We start from the raw sequence: 6595 nt of genomic DNA, 5'->3' as shown, positions 1-6595 counted from the left end.
GTTTTTGTTCTTTTTATTATCTTTTTGTTAGAGCATGTCTTGGTAATTTCTAACTCCAAGCATATTTTATTGAAGTCTTAGATTTATAACTAAATCTATCACTATGCCAACAAACTTGATCTACATATTTTATTTATTTATCATTGATTTTTTTAAAAGAAATGAGGTTTTTCTATCCAAAGTCAATTTGGAGTCAAAGGAGATGATATACACTAAAATTTCATGAAGAGTTTTGCTATGAAGTCATTTGAAGAAACAAAAAAAATCACAGGAAGTTTTGAATTAAAACAAGTTTCTTTTTGTTGCCAAATATTTTAAAAATAAGAATTCTCCTTCTTAGCACCTGTGTGCTTTTTAGTCATATACACCAAAATGCTCCCAGGTTGAGAGGAGCAATCTGAATGCTTTAAAAGCTTTAAAAAATAGATTTAGCAGGTAATTATGATTTTTTTATGTCATAAAATTTTATTAAAATCTCCTCTGTCTCTTGTTTATTCTTCCATTTTTACATGTTTAATCTCAACTGCCTTCACATATCAACCTCATTTGCTCAAGCAGAGATAAGAGCAGTGGGAAAGAGAAAAACGTACCTTATTATTTCAAGTCGACAAATAGTTATTGAGTGCCTATCTTGTACACAGAACTATGCTAGGTGCTCTGGAGAATATGAAAGTAGCATGATACCTGACCTTTGTCCTCTACCTTGCATAGAGAGAGCAAATCAATGGTGCATTGCAAAACAATGCAATATGAGAATAAATGTTCCTGGCATGGGACGGGCACAGACAGCAACTTTCACACTCAGATAAGGAAAGGCTCAGGTTGAGCTACAGTAGAGGGAAATGATGGCCTCTAGAGAAGATCTCAGCTTTGGGGGATGAGTTTAAAGGGTTAGATGGGTAGAGAGAAGAAACAAGTCCAGGCAATGACATGAGCACAGCTGCAGAGACAGGAAGGTGTAGATTGTATTCGAAGTTCTAGTTTGGCCAAACTGAGATAAACTCTCCATTAGGGAGAGTAGGATAAGATTGGAGTAGTTGGGAGCAAATTTTCAGGCAGTCTTCGAAGTATGCAGGCAATAGAAAAGCATTCAAATATTGTGAGATGGGAGATGACCCAGCAAAACCAACTTTTGCACACTTTCCTGCTGCAACCCTGTACAGAGGAATATTATAGAAGTATAGGAAAAAGGGTATTTGACTCAGATGTGAGGTGATGGCGATCTAAATTATTAAAAAGGCTTAGTTAGGAGTCCATTAGGCTGAGATGGCTCCAGTGCCTTGGGTTCCTACATAAGCAAACCAAATCCCAATTTAATGTAAACAATAAAACAAAATCTAAGCTTAACCAATTAGAAACCACCAAATAACCTGTAACTAGAAATTTGACCAATCAGAAACCAGCAACTGACCTCTACCTCGGGACTTTTCACATGGGCCAATCAAATATATTTTCTCTGTCTTGCTTCCAAGAATACATACTGTTTCCTCTCTCACACACTTCCCACACCTTGTGGAGTGCAGAACCACTTGAGGTCTAATGACTCCCAATTCACGAATTGCCGAATACTTAAACTTATTAAAATTTTAATGTGACTAAATTTATCTTTAACAGAATTATGTTTGGTGGTAGTAGAAAAAAATAGAAAAGAAAAAATAGAAAAAACAAACAAACAAGAAAAGAGACCAAGCATGATGGCTCCTCCCTATAATTCCAATGCTTTGGAAGGATGAGGCAGGAGGATTTCTTGAAGCCAGGAGTTCGAGACCAGCCTGGGCAACATAGTGAGATCCCATCTCTACAAAAAATAAAAAAACTTAAAATTAGCAAAGCATGGTAGTATATGCCTGTAGTCCTAGCTACTCAGGAATCTGAGGTAAGAGGATCACTTGAGCCCAGGAGTTCAAGGGTAGAGTGAATTGTGATCTCACCACTATAACCTAGCCTGGGCAAGACTCTGTCTCTAAAAAATAAAAAATAAAAGATATTAAAAAAACAACAACAACAAGGAAAGAATCCATTGGATTTGTGTATTGACTAATTTGAGACAGCTTTTAGATATATTCATAAATATAACTATAACCCTCCAATCTCAATATGTCCAAAACTGAGCTTGGAATCTCACTTCATCCAAACCTATTCTTCCTTTTGGTTCTTTATATTAGTAAATGGTATTTTTATTCTTCCAGTTGTCCAAACCAGAAACTTAGATGGAGGATGATGACTTGTCACTCTTCCCTTCCTACAGCCCATCTCTGATATATTGCTAAGTTATAATATTTCTCTATTGTTTCCCAAGTCCACCCACTTCTTTCCAATTTTTTGCTATTTCCCTCATCTAGGCTACTGTCAGTTCTCGTCTGAATTATCACAGGACTCCTAAGACGTCTCCCTGCCATTCACTATTATTAAAAAGACAAAAAAATAACAGATGCTGATAAGGATGCTGAGAAAAGGGAACTCTTATACACTATTGATGGGAATGTCAGTTAATACAATCACTATGGAAAAAAAGCATGGAGATTTCTCAAAAAACTAAAAATATAACTACCATACAATCCAACAATTCCACTACCGGGCATCTACCCAAAGGAAAGGAAATCAGTATATCAAAGGGATACGTGCACATACATGTTTACCGCAGCACTATTCACAATAGCAAAGCTATGGAATCAACCGCATGTCCATCAATGGATGAATGGATAAAGAAAATGCGGTACACATAACTATGGAATACTATTTGGCCATTTAAAAAAAGAATGACACTGTGTTATTTGCAGCAACGTGGATGGAACTAGAGGTCATTATGTTAAGTGATATAAGTCAGGGTAGAAAGACAAATACACATGTTCTCACTTATATACAAGAGCTAAAAAACTTGATCCCATGAACACGGAGAATAAAATGATAGATACCAGAGACTGGGAAGGGGGCAAGGATGAAAAAAGGTTGGTTATGGGTACAAACATAGGGTTAGATAGAAAAATAAGTTCTCATGTTTGATAGCAGCCTAGGATAACTAGACTTAGCAACAATATCATGTATATGTCAAAGTAACCAGAAGAGAGGACTCAAAATGACACCAACACAAAAATGATGAACACTCAGGTGATAGATACCCCAAATACCCTGACTTTGATCATTTCATATTCTATGCACATAACTAACATTCATATGTACCCAAAAAATATGCACATTATTATACATCAATAAAAGGGAAAAAAATCTCCCTGCCATTCATTCCATCATTCCCCAATTCATTTTCAAGACACTAGCCAGAATTATATTTCTAACTAATGTCAATCTGATATCAGCAACATTGCAATTTAAGCTACTCACACGTGCAAATAAAATCTAGCTTCTTTATTTTCTTTAATCTTCATGGGTCCTCATCCAACAGAATAGTGGAAGAGAGTATAAAGCACTTAAACCTGCCAATAGAGGGCACTTTCATTTCTTCTATTTTTTTTTTTAATATTGAAATATTCAGTCTCCACAAAGACTGTTAAAAATTGCCAATGCCAACTATATTGCAATTTGTCATGGCTGGGTATTGGGAAAAGTTTTCAATTAGCAATAATCACTCCTTGGATAAACCTATTGGCTATGATACTGTCACTGTACGAAGCTCAGTTCTTCTATTTTTAAGTCCTGTTTAAGTAGCTCAAACTTCCCTGGAATTTTGTTGTAACTCACAGGCTTCCTCTCTCATCCTTTCAACAGCACTATCAATCCTACCAGCTCTGGGAATCTTTATCCCACACATGGAAAAGATGAGATTCCCCCAGGTGATGATTTCTCAACAGTACTTCCCTCTTCAATCATCAATCCACAAAATCTACTTCATTTTTATATAAAACTTGGCTTACTTGGAAATATCCAAGTCAAGACTGTTTTCTGTCACACAAGTTATATAACTGATGCCTGGGTACTTTGTGACCCGGTGAACCCAGTAAAGCAGCCCTTTAGATTCCAAAATCCTACATGGGATAGCAGTGAGATGCCCTCCAAAAATTTTGAACAAGAACATTAAGATTATCCTGTGAATACTAGATATTTTTTAGATTTTTGCTTTTTTCTGAAAAAAAGTAATAAGCTTGTTGTAAAATAAACCCTATATTTGAAAATCAACATGAATGGAGGCATAGTAGCTATTACTTTTGCCCATCTGCCAGTCTTTCTCTGCTTTTCCTTCTGTGAACAGGCACCACCAACTTCACAACAGGGTTTTATGGGACCCATCTTGGAGTCTCATCTCTTCCTGGACACAGCAATTGGTTCAGGGATGGACGCATGACCCAAAAAGAACTACTGGGAATCTTCCCAAAATGTCTCTGCTGGGCTGCCAAAAGAAGAAGACTCGCTGATTTCTCAAGTCACTAAATCAAGGGCTGCCTGCCAGACATGTCACCCTCTCCCTCCCCTCCTCCAGGAGAGAGAGAGCCAGCCTGCCATGGAAGAGAATGGAACTGGCTTCCGAGGGAAGCAGAGATGAGACAGACAAATAGAAAGCCCGGACATCCTGCAGGTTCTCAGTTCCAGTTGTCACTAAAGCCCGTGAGACATTTCAATCTGGTCCCATTTGTCAGTACATTCTCTTTTGTTGTTTAAGCTAAAGTGGGCTTCTAACAACACAACCAGGTCTTAACAATTCAGAATGAAAGTGAGGATACACAAAATCAGAACCCTGGTAACCCTTGTGTTCGTTTCTTCGGATAAAAAAGCAAACAAATGCTGCAAAAGAACTAGAGAACTTATTCCCATTCATCCCAAAATTTAAAGTAAGGAGGTACTTTCACTTTCCTATAAAGTCTCTCATTCACTTGTCATTATCTGATACCCACACAATATCAAAGGCTTTCAAAGTCTTTCTTACATTGTTTCTATTAATACATACTCAAAAAATCTTGTTCCAACTTTTCTTAGTACATTATCTTATCAGTACCTTTGCAGTTAAAGAAAAAACTTTTAGAAATGATTAACAATTTCTAATGCAAGATACCAGTTTCTCCCATTCCCAAGAGAAGGATAAGATGAATGCCTCACAATAGGATTTAGAGAGAAAGAAAAAACAGCTTTCCTTAGGCTGTTTCGATACATTGACCTGAGAGATCATGCCGCCTGATCTCAGCAGGGAAGAGATTGAGGAAGGCAGGAGACAGGCTGGGAAATAAGGGAGACAGCCGAGGTGCACTTGCGACGATCCCGAGCCTGGGTCTCCTTGCACAGTTTCTTCAGTTGGATTGGAATGCTGTAAATTTCTGGAACACCAGACACACCCAGGTTCCAATGCAAGTACAAAAACATATCCCACGCCAAATCCAAATTATTTTTGTATCATCTACCATTTGAGATTATGCCCTGTTCTTCCCCTTTCCCTCGGAGCAGATAAGCAAGAATCAACTGTGTAGTTATTAACTAAGAAAAAGAAAATGGGATGAATGGGTTGACGGGAAAATGCTACAGGGTCACAATAGACGATTGAATCGAAGACGGTTGGGTATCACATCCCCAGCTCAATCTGTGGCTTATGCAAGACAGTGAGTAACTCGCTGCTTACCTCAATTTTAATGCGAGGTGAGAACAACATGTCCTTCCTCCTTCCTAGCTTGCTGTGAAAACTAAAGAGATAACATCTTAAAATGCTCAAATACTTGGAAAAAATGATAGCATGGAAACATGATGTTGCCACCACACTCCAAGGTAGCGTATATTTTCTTCATACACAGTAAAAAATTTTTTCATAACAGACCCCCCAAAATTTGAAAAGCCAAGGAATTCCTACTTGCTTTGTGAGTAAATATCTTATCAAGAGCTTTAGAGAATGCAAAATTCAACCCTCTGCTAGGTGCACTTATTTGATTTCAATAAACGTTATACATATTCAAGGGAGTGGAATATTTGGTCAAACACTTTAACCAAGGATTAAAACTAAGTCTTTCTTTATAAATTATATATAAATGTTCCCTGAGGTTTAGAGGAAATTAAAAAGTATAATTTCAGGCTATTTTTTAATTCTAACTTTACTTTGGAATTTCAAAGTCACAGATACCTTTAAAAGATACATATTTTTTTAAAACTTATCTAAAAGGAAAATATGACATGGTCCTTACTATATAAGACAAAAGACTTTATTGGCTTGTAGACTCATACTTAAGAAATTGAAATTTTAACTTCTAAACTACAAGTTCAGATCTATTAATCCCATTTGCGAAGTTCCAGGAAGAATTTTATGCAAAGTGCTATAGATACCTAAATATGAATTAGGTCAGAATTAAATCTATTTCAAGTTAAGTGCCAACTCTAATCACTTGTTAGTCACTTCTGGAACCCTGCATTTAAAAAATTCTGAGGTCACATCTAGTTTCAGCAATAAAGAATACCGTGATCAATTAACAATGTCTGTCACAGGCACAGAAATGGGACATGGTGAGCATGGCGACATCAATGCATTGTATGTGCCGTCTCTGGGGTATAAAGCAATTGTCCCTTAATATAGCAACACTTTCATTGTTAGTGATTACTGTCTAACTCAGATTTATTTGAATTAGTTACAGTCCTCCAAAGAAATACAACCAATATATAGAATGGAAAT

At 36.8% G+C, this 6595-nt stretch overlaps 1 non-coding gene across 1 annotated transcript; it reads right to left on the bottom strand.

Moving 5' to 3' along the window:
• Positions 1-3490: 3490 nt before the first annotated feature.
• On the bottom strand, positions 3491-3630 carry LOC116551408. Its single transcript, XR_004268908.1, has one exon. It is a non-coding gene; the product is annotated as a U4 spliceosomal RNA (small nuclear RNA).
• Positions 3631-6595: the final 2965 nt, after the last annotated feature.

Source organism: Sapajus apella, unplaced genomic scaffold (assembly GCF_009761245.1).
Source record: "Sapajus apella isolate SASKATOON/1434 unplaced genomic scaffold, GSC_monkey_1.0 scaffold9, whole genome shotgun sequence".
In the NCBI taxonomy this organism is placed as follows: domain Eukaryota; kingdom Metazoa; phylum Chordata; class Mammalia; order Primates; family Cebidae; genus Sapajus; species Sapajus apella.
Note: the sequence above shows the minus strand (reverse complement) of the source record. Positions and strands in the feature narration are given on the sequence as shown.